General features: G+C 47.1%; 8 non-coding genes across 8 annotated transcripts; all 8 read right to left on the reverse strand.

The window, feature by feature from the left end:
- Positions 1-365: 365 nt before the first annotated feature.
- On the reverse strand, positions 366-438 carry TRNAD-GUC (transfer RNA aspartic acid (anticodon GUC)). Its single transcript has one exon. It is a non-coding gene; the product is annotated as a tRNA-Asp (tRNA).
- Positions 439-1,246: 808 nt separating this feature from the next.
- Positions 1,247-1,319, reverse strand: TRNAY-GUA (transfer RNA tyrosine (anticodon GUA)). The gene has a single exon. It is a non-coding gene; the product is annotated as a tRNA-Tyr (tRNA).
- Positions 1,320-5,058: 3,739 nt separating this feature from the next.
- On the reverse strand, positions 5,059-5,131 carry TRNAD-GUC (transfer RNA aspartic acid (anticodon GUC)). The gene has a single exon. It is a non-coding gene; the product is annotated as a tRNA-Asp (tRNA).
- A 955-nt stretch (positions 5,132-6,086) lies between these two features.
- TRNAD-GUC (transfer RNA aspartic acid (anticodon GUC)) lies at positions 6,087-6,159 on the reverse strand. The gene has a single exon. It is a non-coding gene; the product is annotated as a tRNA-Asp (tRNA).
- A 1,100-nt stretch (positions 6,160-7,259) lies between these two features.
- Positions 7,260-7,332, reverse strand: TRNAD-GUC (transfer RNA aspartic acid (anticodon GUC)). The gene has a single exon. It is a non-coding gene; the product is annotated as a tRNA-Asp (tRNA).
- A 2,273-nt stretch (positions 7,333-9,605) lies between these two features.
- TRNAD-GUC (transfer RNA aspartic acid (anticodon GUC)) lies at positions 9,606-9,678 on the reverse strand. The gene has a single exon. It is a non-coding gene; the product is annotated as a tRNA-Asp (tRNA).
- A 955-nt stretch (positions 9,679-10,633) lies between these two features.
- TRNAD-GUC (transfer RNA aspartic acid (anticodon GUC)) lies at positions 10,634-10,706 on the reverse strand. The gene has a single exon. It is a non-coding gene; the product is annotated as a tRNA-Asp (tRNA).
- A 2,128-nt stretch (positions 10,707-12,834) lies between these two features.
- On the reverse strand, positions 12,835-12,907 carry TRNAD-GUC (transfer RNA aspartic acid (anticodon GUC)). Its single transcript has one exon. It is a non-coding gene; the product is annotated as a tRNA-Asp (tRNA).
- Between the last annotated feature and the right edge of the window lie 229 nt (positions 12,908-13,136).

Raw genomic sequence — 13,136 nt, forward strand, 5'->3', positions numbered from 1 at the left:
AAAATTAAATGTTCGTCAGGTATTGTGGAAAAACTCTGACATTTTACGTAACATCTGAGACGTCACAACACCGCTCCCGGATGGGCTCGAACCACCAACCTTTCGGTTAACAGCCGAACGCGCTAGCCATTGCGCCACGGAAGCCCAATAATTAAATCCTCGTCAGGTATTGTGGAAAAACTCTGACATTTTACGTTACATCTGAGACGTCACAACACCGCTCCCGGGAGGGCTCGAACCACCAACCTTTCGGTTAACAGCTGAACGCGCTGACCATTGCGCCACTGAAGCCCAAAAATTAAATTTTCGTCAGGTATTGAGGTAAAACTTTGACTTTTTACTTCACATCCGAGACCTCACAACACCGCTCCCGGATGGGCTCGAACCACCAACCTTTCGATTGACAGCCGAACGCGCTAACCATTGAGCCACGGAAGCTCAGAAATTAAATGGTTGTCACGTATTGTGGAAAAGTTTTGACATTTTACGTTACATCTGAGACCCCACAACACCTCTTCCGGGCGGGCTCGAACCACCAACCCTTCGATTAACAGCTGATTGCGCTAACCATTGCGCCACGGAAGCCCAAAAGTTAAATGTTCGTCAGGTGTTGTGGAAAAACTCTGACATTTTACGTTACATCTGAGACGTCACAACACCGCTCCCGGGAGGGCTCGAACCACCAACCTTTCGGTTAACAGCTGAACGCGCTGACCATTGCGCCACTGAAGCCCAAAAATTAAATTTTCGTCAGGTATTGAGGTAAAACCTTGACTTTTTACTTCTCATCTGAGACCTCACAACACCGCTCCCGGATGGGCTCGAACCACCAACCTTTCGGTTAACAGCCGAACGCGCTAACCATTCGCCACGGACGCCCAAAAATTAAATGGTCGTCAGGTATTGTGGAAAAACTTTGGCTATTTACGTTACATTTGAGATCCAAAAACACCGCTCCCGGGTGGGCTCGAACCATCAACCTATTGGTTAACAGCCGAACGCGCTAACCATTGAGCCACGGAAGATCAGAAATTAAATGGTTGTCACGTATCGTGGAAAAGTTTTGACTTTTAACGCTACATCTGAGACCCCACAACACCTCTTCCGGGTGGGCTCAAACCACCAACCTTTCGATTAAGAGCTGGACGCGCTAATTACTGCGCCACGGAAGCCCAAAAATTAAATGTTCGTCAGGTATTGTGGAAAAACTCTGACATTTTACGTAACATCTGAGACGTCACAACACCGCTCCCGGATGGGCTCGAACCACCAACCTTTCGGTTTACAGCCGAACGCGCTAGCCATTGCGCCACGGACGCCCAAAAATTAAATGGTTGTCAGGTATTGTTGAAAAGTTACGACTTTTCACGCTACATCTGAGACCCCACAAATCCTCTCTCGTTTGGGCTCGAACCACCAACCTTTCGGTAAACAGCTGAACGCACTAACCATTGCGCCACGGAAGCCCAAAAATTAAATGGTCGTCAGGTATTGTAGAAAAACTTTGGCTATTTACGTTACATTTGAGATCCAAAAACACCGCTCCCGGGTGGGCTCGAACCACCAACCTATAGGTTAACAGCCGAACGCGCTAACCATTGAGCCACGGAAGCTCAGAAATTAAATGGTTGTCAGGTATTGATGAAAAGTTACGACTTTTCAAGCTACATCTGAGACCCCACAAAACCTCTCTCGTTTGGGCTCGAACCACCAACCTTTCGGTTAACAGCTGAACGCGCTGACCATTGCGCCACTGAAGCCCAAAAATTAAATGTTCGTCAGGTATTGTGGAAAAACTCCGACATTTTACGTTACATCTGAGACGTCACAACACTTCTCCCTGATGGGCTCGAACCACCAACCTATTGGTTAATAGCCGAACGCGCTAACCATTGCGCCACTGAAGCCCAAAAATTAAATTTTCGTCAGGTATTGAGGTAAAACTTTGACTTTTTACTTCACATCTGAGGCCTCACAACACCGCTCCCGGATGGGCTCGAACCACCAACCTTTCGGTTAACAGCCGAACGCGCTAACCATTGCGCCACGGACGCCCAAAAAAAATGGTCGTCAGGTATTGCGGAAAAACTTTGGCTATTTACGTTACATTTGAGATCCAAAAACACCGCTCCCGGGTGGGCTCGAACCACCAAGCTATTGGTTAACAGCCGAACGCGCTAACCATTGAGCCACGAAAGATCATAAAATAAATGGTTATCACGTATTATGGAAAAAGTTTGACTTTTCACGCTTCATCTGAGACCTCACAACACCTCTCCCGGGTGGGCTCGAATACCAACCTTTCGATTAACAGCTGAACGCGCTAACCATTGCGCCACGGAAGCCCAAAAATTAAATGCTCGTCAGGTATTGTGGAAAAACTCTGACATTTTACGTTACATCTGAGACGTCACAACACCGCTCCCGGGAGGGATCGAACCACCAACCTTTCGGTTAACAGCTGAACGCGCTGACCATTGCGCCACTGAAGCCCAAAAATTAAATTTTCGTCAGGTATTGAGGTAAAACCTTGTCTTTTTACTTCACATCTGAGACCTCACAACACCGCTCCCGGATGGGCTCGAACCACCAACCTTTCGGTTAACAGCCGAACGCGCTAACCATTCGCCACGGACGCCCAAAAATTAAATGGTCGTCAGGTATTGTGGAAAAACTTTGGCTATTTACGTTACATTTGAGATCCAAAAACACCGCTCCCGGGTGGGCTCGAACCACCAACCTATTGGTTAACAGCCGAACGCGCTAACCATTGAGCCACGGAAGATCAGAAATTAAATGGTTGTCACGTATTGTGGAAAAGTTTTGACTTTTAACGCTACATCTGAGACCCCACAACACCTCTTCCGGGTGGGCTCGAACCACCAACCTTTCGATTAAGTGCTCGACGCGCTAATTATTGCGCCACGGAAGGCCAAAAATTAAATGTTCGTCAGGTATTGTGGAAAAACTCTGACATTTTACGTAACATCTGAGACGTCACAACACCGCTCCCGGATGGGCTCGAACCACCAACCTTTCGGTTAACAGCCGAACGCGCTAGCCATTGCGCCACGGACGCCCAAAAATTAAATGGTTGTCAGGTTTTGTTGAAAAGTTACGACTTTTCACGCTACATCTGAGACCCCACAAAACCTCTCTTTTGGGCTCGAACCACCAACCTTTCGGTTAACAGCTGAACGCGCTAACCATTGCGCCACGGAAGCCCAAAAATTAAATGGTCGTCAGGTATTGTGGAAAAACTTTGGCCATTTACGTTACACATGAGATCCAAAAACACCGCTCCCGGGTGGGCTCGAACCACCAAGCTATTGGTTAACAGCCGAACGCGCTAACCATTGAGCCACGAAAGATCAGAAAATAAATGGTTATCACGTATTATGGAAAAAGTTTGACTTTTCACGCTACATCTGAGACCTCACAACACCTCTCCCGGGTGGGCTCGAACCACCAACCTTTCGATTAACAGCTGAACGCGCTAACCATTGCGCCACGGAAGCCCAAAAAATAAATGCTCGTCAGGTATTGAGGTAAAACTTTGACTTTTTACTTCACATCCGAGACCTCACAACACCGCTCCCGGATGGGCTCGAACCACCAACCTTTCGATTAACAGCCGAACGCGCTAATCATTGAGCCACGGAAGCTCAGAAATTAAATGGTTGTCACGTATTGTGGAAAAGTTTTGGCTTTTTACGCTACATCTGAGACCCCACATCACCTCTTCCGGGTGGGCTCGAACCACCAACCTTTCGATTAACAGCTGAACGCGCTAACCATTGCGCCACGGAAGCCCAAAAAATAAATGTTCGTCAGGTATTGTGGAAAAACTCTGACATTTTACGTTACATCTGAGACATCACAACACCGCTCCCGGATGGGATCAAACCACCAACCTATTGGTTAACAGCCGAACGCGCTAACCATTGAGCCACGGAAGCTCAGAAATTAAATGGTTGTCAGGTATTGTTGAAAAGTTACGACTTTTCACGCTACATCTGAGACCCCACAAAACCTCTCTCGTTTGGGCTCGAACCACCAACCTTTCGGTTAACAGCTGAACGCGCTGACCATTGCGCCACTGAAGCAAAAAATTAAATGTTCGTCAGGTATTGTGGAAAAACTCTGACATTTTACGTTACATCTGAGACGTCACAACACTTCTCCCGGATGGGCTCGACACCAAAATATTGGTTAATAGCCGAACGCGCTAACCATTGAGCCACGGAAGCTCAGAAATTAAATGGTTGTCAGGTATTGATGAAAAGTTACGACTTTTCAAGCTACATCTGAGACCCCACAAAACCTCTCTCGTTTGGGCTCGAACCACCAACCTTTCGGTTAACAGCTGAACGCGCTGACCATTGCGCCACTGAAGCCCAAAAATTAAATGTTCGTCAGGTATTGTGGAAAAACTCCGACATTTTACGTTACATCTGAGACGTCATAACACTTCTCCCGGATGGGCTCGAACCACCAACCTATTGGTTAATAGCCGAACGCGCTAACCATTGCGCCACTGAAGCCCAAAAATTAAATTTTCGTCAGGTATTGAGGTAAAACTTTGACTTTTTACTTCACATCCGAGACCTCACAACACCGCTCCCGGATGGGCTCGAACCACCAACCTTTCGATTAACAGCCGAACGCGCTAACCATTGAGCCTCGGAAGCTCAGAAATTAAATGGTTGTCACGTATTGTGGAAAAGTTTTGACTTTTTACGCTACATCTGAGACCCCACATCACCTCTTCCGGGTGGGCTCGAACCACCAACCTTTCGATTAACAGCTGAACGCGCTAACCATTGCGCCACGGAAGCCCAAAAATTAAATGTTCGTCAGGTATTGTGGAAAAACTCTGACATTTTACGTTACATCTGAGACCCCACAACACCTCTTCCGGTGGGCTCGAACCACCAACCTTTCGATTAAGTGCTCGACGCGCTAATTATTGCGCCACGGAAGGCCAAAAATTAAATGTTCGTCAGGTATTGTGGAAAAACTCTGACATTTTACTTCACATCCGAGACCTCACAACACCGCTCCCGGATGGGCTCGAACCACCAACCTTTCGATTGACAGCCGAACGCGCTAACCATTGAGCCACGGAAGCTCAGAAATTGAATGGTTGTCACGTATTGTGGAAAAGTTTTGACATTTTACGTTACATCTGAGACCCCACAACACCTCTTCCGGGCGGGCTCGAACCACCAACCCTTCGATTAACAGCTGATTGCGCTAACCATTGCGCCACAGAAGCCCAAAAGTTAAATGTTCGTGAGGTGTTGTGGAAAAACTCTGACATTTTACGTTACATCTGAGACGTCACAACACCGCTCCCGGGAGGGCTCGAACCACCAACCTTTCGGTTAACAGCTGTACGCGCTGACCATTGCGCCACTGAAGCCCAAAAATTAAATTTTCGTCAGGTATTGAGGTAAAACCTTGACTTTTTACTTCTCATCTGAGACCTCACAACACCGCTCCCGGATGGGCTCGAACCACCAACCTTTCGGTTAACAGCCGAACGCGCTAACCATTCGCCACGGACGCCCAAAAATTAAATGGTCGTCAGGTATTGTGGAAAAACTTTGGCTATTTACGTTACATTTGAGATCCAAAAACACCGCTCCCGGGTGGGCTCGAACCACCAACCTATTGGTTAACAGCCGAACGCGCTAACCATTGAGCCACGGAAGATCAGAAATTAAATGGTTGTCACGTATTGTGGAAAAGTTTTGACTTTTAACGCTACATCTGAGACCCCACAACACCTCTTCCGGGTGGGCTCAAACCACCAACCTTTCGATTAAGAGCTGGACGCGCTAATTACTGCGCCACGGAAGCCCAAAAATTAAATGTTCGTCAGGTATTGTGGAAAAACTCTGACATTTTACGTTACATCTGAGACATCACAACACCGCTCCCGGATGGGCTCGAACCACCAACCTATAGGTTAACAGCCGAACGCGCTAACCATTGCGCCACGGAAGCCCAAAAATTAAATTTTCTTCAGGTATTGAGGTAAAACTATGACTTTTTACTTCACATCCGAGACCTCACAACACCGCTCCCGGATGGGATCGAACCACCAACCTTTCGATTGACAGCCGAACGCGCTAACCATTGAGCCACGGAAGCTCAGAAATTAAATGGTTGTCACGTATTGTGGAAAAGTTTTGACTTTTTACGCTACATCTGAGACCCCACAACACCTCTTCCGGGTGGGCTCGAACCACCAACCTTTCGATTAACAGCTGAACGCGCTAACCATTGCGCCACGGAAGCCCAAAAATTAAATGTTCGTCAGGTATTGTGGAAAAACCCTGACATTTTACGTTACATCTGAGACATCACAACACCGCTCCCGGATGGGCTAGAACCTCCAACCTATAGGTTAACAGCCGAACGCGCTAACCATTGAGCCACGGAAGCTCAGAAATTAAATGGTTGTCAGGTATTGATGAAAAGTTACGACTTTTCAAGCTACATCTGAGACCCCACAAAACCTCTCTCGTTTGGGCTCGAACCACCAACCTTTCGGTTAACAGCTGAACGCGCTGACCATTGCGCCACTGAAGCCCAAAAATTAAATGTTCGTCAGGTATTGTGGAAAAACTCCGACATTTTACGTTACATCTGAGACGTCACAACACTTCTCCCGGATGGGCTCGAACCACCAACCTATTGGTTAATAGCCGAACGCGCTAACCATTGCGCCACTGAAGCCCAAAAATTAAATTTTCGTCAGGTATTGAGGTAAAACTTTGACTTTTTACTTCACATCTGAGGCCTCACAACACCGCTCCCGGATGGGCTCGAACCACCAACCTTTCGGTTAACAGCCGAACGCGCTAACCATTGCGCCACGGACGCACGAAAAAAATGGTCGTCAGGTATTGCGGAAAAACTTTGGCTATTTACGTTACATTTGAGATCCAAAAACACCGCTCCCGGGTGGGCTCGAACCACCAAGCTATTGGTTAACAGCCGAACGCGCTAACCATTGAGCCACGAAAGATCAGAAAATAAATGGTTATCACGTATTATGGAAAAAGTTTGACTTTTCACGCTTCATCTGAGACCTCACAACACCTCTCCCGGGTGGGCTCGAATACCAACCTTTCGATTAACAGCTGAACGCGCTAACCATTGCGCCACGGAAGCCCAAAAATTAAATTTTCGTCAGGTATTGAGGTAAAACTATGACTTTTTACTTCACATACGAGACCTCACAACACCGCTCCCGGATGGGATCGAACCACCAACCTTTCGATTGACAGCCGAACGCGCTAACCATTTAGCCACGGAAGCTCAGAAATTAAATGGTTGTCACGTATTGTGGAAAAGTTTTGACTTTTTACGCTACATCTGAGACCCCACAACACCTCTTCCGGGTGGGCTCGAACCACCAACCTTTCGATTAACAGCTGAACGCGCTAACCATTGCGCCACGGAAGCCCAAAATTTAAATGTTCGTCAGGTATTGTGGAAAAACTCTGACATTTTACGTTACATCTGAGACATCACAACACCGCTCCCGGATGGGCTAGAACCTCCAACCTATAGGTTAACAGCCGAACGCGCTAACCATTGAGCCACGGAAGCTCAGGAATTAAATGGTTGTCAGGTATTGATGAAAAGTTACGACTTTTCAAGCTACATCTGAGACCCCACAAAACCGCTCTCGTTTGGGCTCGAACCACCAACCTTTCGGTTAACAGCTGAACGCGCTGACCATTGCGCCACTGAAGCCCAAAAATTAAATGTTCGTCAGGTATTGTGGAAAAACTCCGACATTTTACGTTACATCTGAGACGTCACAACACTTCTCCCGGATGGGCTCGAACCACCAACCTATTGGTTAATAGCCGAACGCGCTAACCATTGCGCCACTGAAGCCCAAAAATTAAATTTTCGTCAGGTATTGAGGTAAAACTTTGACTTTTTACTTCACATCTGAGGCCTCACAACACCGCTCCCGGATGGGCTCGAACCACCAACCTTTCGGTTAACAGCCGAACGCGCTAACCATTGCGCCACGGACGCCCAAGAAAAATGGTCGTCAGTTATTGCGGAAAAACTTTGGCTATTTACGTTACATTTGAGATCCAAAAACACCGCTCCCGGGTGGGCTCGAAGCACCAAGCTATTGGTTAACAGCCGAACGCGCTAACCATTGAGCCACGAAAGATCAGAAAATAAATGGTTATCACGTATTATGGAAAAAGTTTGACTTTTCACGCTTCATCTGAGACCTCACAACACCTCTCCCGGGTGGGCTCGAATACCAACCTTTCGATTAACAGCTGAACGCGCTAACCATTGCGCCACGGAAGCCCAAAAATTAAATGCTCGTCAGGTATTGTGGAAAAACTCTGACATTTTACGTTACATCTGAGACGTCACAACACCGCTCCCGGGAGGGCTCGAACCACCAACCTTTCGGTTAACAGCTGAACGCGCTGACCATTGCGCCACTGAAGCCCAAAAATTAAATTTTCGTCAGGTATTGAGGTAAAACCTTGTCTTTTTACTTCACATCTGAGACCTCACAACACCGCTCCCGGATGGGCTCGAACCACCAACCTTTCGGTTAACAGCCGAACGCGCTAACCATTCGCCACGGACGCCCAAAAATTAAATGGTCGTCGGGTATTGTGGAAAAACTTTGGCTATTTACGTTACATTTGAGATCCAAAAACACCGCAACCGGGTGGGCTCGAACCACCAACCTATTGGTTAACAGCCGAACGCGCTAACCATTGAGCCACGGAAGATCAGAAATTAAATGGTTGTCACGTATTGTGGAAACGTTTTGACTTTTAACGCTACGTCTGAGACCCCACAACACCTCTTCCGGGTGGGTTCGAACCACCAACCTTTCGATTAAGTGCTCGATGCGCTAATTATTGCGCCACGGAAGGCCAAAAATTAAATGTTCGTCAGGTATTGTGGAAAAACTCTGACATTTTACGTAACATCTGAGACGTCACAACACCGCTCCCGGATGGGCTCGAACCACCAACCTTTCGGTTAACAGCCGAACGCGCTAGCCATTGCGCCACGGACGCCCAAAAATTAAATGGTTGTCAGGTTTTGTTGAAAAGTTACGACTTTTCACGCTAGATCTGAGACCCCACAAAACCTCTCTTTTGGGCTCGAACCACCAACCTTTCGGTTAACAGCTGAACGCGCTAACCATTGCGCCACGGAAGCCCAAAAATTAAATGGTCGTCAGGTATTGTAGAAAAACTTTGGCTATTTACGTTACATTTGAGATCCAAAAACACCGCTCCCGGGTGGGCTCGAACCACCAAGCTATTGGTTAACAGCCGAACGCGCTAACCATTGAGCCACGAAAGATCAGAAAATAAATGGTTATCACGTATTATGGAAAAAGTTTGACTTTTCACGCTACATCTGAGACCTCACAACACCTCTCCCGGGTGGGCTCGAACCACCAACCTTTCGGTTAACAGCCGAACGCGCTAACCATTGCGCCACGGAAGCCCAAAAATTAAATTTTCGTCAGGTATTGAGGTAAAACTATGACTTTTTACTTCACATCCGAGACCTCACAACACCGCTCCCGGATGGGATCGAACCACCAACCTTTCGATTGACAGCCGAACGCGCTAACCATTGAGCCACGGAAGCTCAGAAATTAAATGGTTGTCACGTATTGTGGAAAAGTTTTGACTTTTTACGCTACATCTGAGACCCCACAACACCTCTTCCGGGTGGGCTCGAACCACCAACCTTTCGATTAACAGCTGAACGCGCTAACCATTGCGCCACGGAAGCCCAAAAATTAAATGTTCGTCAGGTATTGTGGAAAAACTCTGACATTTTACGTTACATCTGAGACATCACAACACCGCTCCCGGATGGGCTAGAACCTCCAACCTATAGGTTAACAGCCGAACGCGCTAACCATTGAGCCACGGAAGCTCAGAAATTAAATGGTTGTCAGGTATTGATGAAAAGTTACGACTTTTCAAGCTACATCTGAGACCCCACAAAACCTCTCTCGTTTGGGCTCGAACCACCAACCTTTCGGTTAACAGCTGAACGCGCTGACCATTGCGCCACTGAAGCCCAAAAATTAAATGTTCGTCAGGTATTGTAGAAAAACTCCGACATTTTACGTTACATCTGAGACGTCACAACACTTCTCCCGGATGGGCTCGAACCACCAACCTATTGGTTAATAGCCGAACGCGCTAACCATTGCGCCACTGAAGCCCAAAAATTAAATTTTCGTCAGGTATTGCGGAAAAACTTTGGCTATTTACGTTACATTTGAGATCCAAAAACACCGCTCCCGGGTGGGCTCGAACCACCAAGCTATTGGTTAACAGCCGAACGCGCTAACCATTGAGCCACGAAAGATCAGAAAATAAATGGTTATCACGTATTATGGAAAAAGTTTGACTTTTCACGCTTCATCTGAGACCTCACAACACCTCTCCCGGGTGGGCTCGAATACCAACCTTTCGATTAACAGCTGAACGCGCTAACCATTGCGCCACGGAAGCCCAAAAATTAAATTTTCGTCAGGTATTGAGGTAAAACTATGACTTTTTACTTCACATACGAGACCTCACAACACCGCTCCCGGATGGGATCGAACCACCAACCTTTCGATTGACAGCCGAACGCGCTAACCATTGAGCCACGGAAGCTCAGAAATTAAATGGTTGTCACGTATTGTGGAAAAGTTTTGACTTTTTACGCTACATCTGAGACCCCACAACACCTTTTCCGGGTGGGCTCGAACCACCAACCTTTCGATTAACAGCTGAACGCGCTAGCCATTGCGCCACGGAAGCCCAAAAATTAAATGTTCGTCAGGTATTGTGGAAAAACTCTGACATTTTACGTTACATCTGAGACATCACAACACCGCTCCCGGATGGGCTAGAACCTCCAACCTATAGGTTAACAGCCGAACGCGCTAACCATTGAGCCACGGAAGCTCAGAAATTAAATGGTTGTCAGGTATTGATGAAAAGTTACGACTTTTCAAGCTACATCTGAGACCCCACAAAACCGCTCTCGTTTGGGCTCGAACCACCAACCTTTCGGTTAACAGCTGAACGCGCTGACCATTGCGCCACTGAAGCCCAAAAATTAAATGTTCGTCAGGTATTGTGGAAAAACTCCGACATTTTACGTTACATCTGAGACGTCACAACACTTCTCCCGGATGGGCTCGAACCACCAACCTATTGGTTAATAGCCGAACGCGCTAACCATTGCGCCACTGAAGCCCAAAAATTAAATTTTCGTCAGGTATTGAGGTAAAACTTTGACTTTTTACTTCACATCTGAGGCCTCACAACACCGCTCCCGGATGGGCTCGAACCACCAACCTTTCGGTTAACAGCCGAACGCGCTAACCATTGAGCCACGAAAGATCAGAAAATAAATGGTTATCACGTATTATGGAAAAAGTTTGACTTTTCACGCTTCATCTGAGACCTCACAACACCTCTCCCGGGTGGGCTCGAATACCAACCTTTCGATTAACAGCTGAACGCGCTAACCATTGCGCCACGGAAGCCCAAAAATTAAATGCTCGTCAGGTATTGTGGAAAAACTCTGACATTTTACGTTACATCTGAGACGTCACAACACCGCTCCCGGGAGTGCTCGAACCACCAACCTTTCGGTTAACAGCTGAACGCGCTGACCATTGCGCCACTGAAGCCCAAAAATTAAATTTTCGTCAGGTATTGAGGTAAAACCTTGTCTTTTTACTTCACATCTGAGACCTCACAACACCGCTCCCGGATGGGCTCGAACCACCAACCTTTCGGTTAACAGCCGAACGCGCTAACCATTCGCCACGGACGCCCAAAAATTAAATGGTCGTCGGGTATTGTGGAAAAACTTTGGCTATTTACGTTACATTTGAGATCCAAAAACACCGCTCCCGGGTGGGCTCGAACCACCAACCTATTGGTTAACAGCCGAACGCGCTAACCATTGAGCCACGGAAGATCAGAAATTAAATGGTTGTCACGTATTGTGGAAAAGTTTTGACTTTTAACGCTACGTCTGAGACCCCACAACACCTCTTCCGGGTGGGCTCGAACCACCAACCTTTCGATTAAGTGCTCGACGCGCTAATTATTGCGCCACGGAAGGCCAAAAATTAAATGTTCGTCAGGTATTGTGGAAAAACTCTGACATTTTACGTAACATCTGAGACGTCTCAACACCGCTCCCGGATGGGCTCGAACCACCAACCTTTCGGTTAACAGCCGAACGCGCTAGCCATTGCGCCACGGACGCCCAAAAATTAAATGGTTGTCAGGTTTTGTTGAAAAGTTACGACTTTTCACGCTACATCTGAGACCCCACAAAACCTCTCTTTTGGGCTCGAACCACCAACCTTTCGGTTAACAGCTGAACGCGCTAACCATTGCGCCACGAAAGCCCAAAAATTAAATGGTCGTCAGGTATTGTAGAAAAACTTTGGCTATTTACGTTACATTTGAGATCCAAAAACACCGCTCCCGGGTGGGCTCGAACCACCAAGTTATTGGTTAACAGCCGAACGCGCTAACCATTGAGCCACGAAAGATCAGAAAATAAATGGTTATCACGTATTATGGAAAAAGTTTGACTTTTCACGCTACATCTGAGACCTCACAACACCTCTCCCGGGTGGGCTCGAACCACCAACCTTTCGGTTAACAGCCGAACGCGCTAACCATTGCGCCACGGAAGCCCAAAAATTAAATTTTCGTCAGGTATTGAGGTAAAACTATGACTTTTTACTTCACATCCGAGACCTCACAACACCGCTCCCGGATGGGATCGAACCACCAACCTTTCGATTGACAGCCGAACGCGCTAACCATTGAGCCACGGAAGCTCAGAAATTAAATGGTTGTCACGTATTGTGGAAAAGTTTTGACTTTTTACGCTACATCTGAGACCCCACAACACCTCTTCCGGGTGGGCTCGAACCACCAACCTTTCGATTAACAGCTGAACGCGCTAACCATTGCGCCACGGAAGCCCAAAAATTAAATGTTCGTCAGGTATTGTGGAAAAACTCTGACATTTTACGTTACATCTGAGACATCACAACACCGCTCCCG

This window comes from Phalangium opilio, unplaced genomic scaffold, assembly GCF_054372755.1.
Source record: "Phalangium opilio isolate 3A_F unplaced genomic scaffold, DU_Popi_V2 ptg000056l_1, whole genome shotgun sequence".
NCBI lineage: Eukaryota > Metazoa > Arthropoda > Arachnida > Opiliones > Phalangiidae > Phalangium > Phalangium opilio.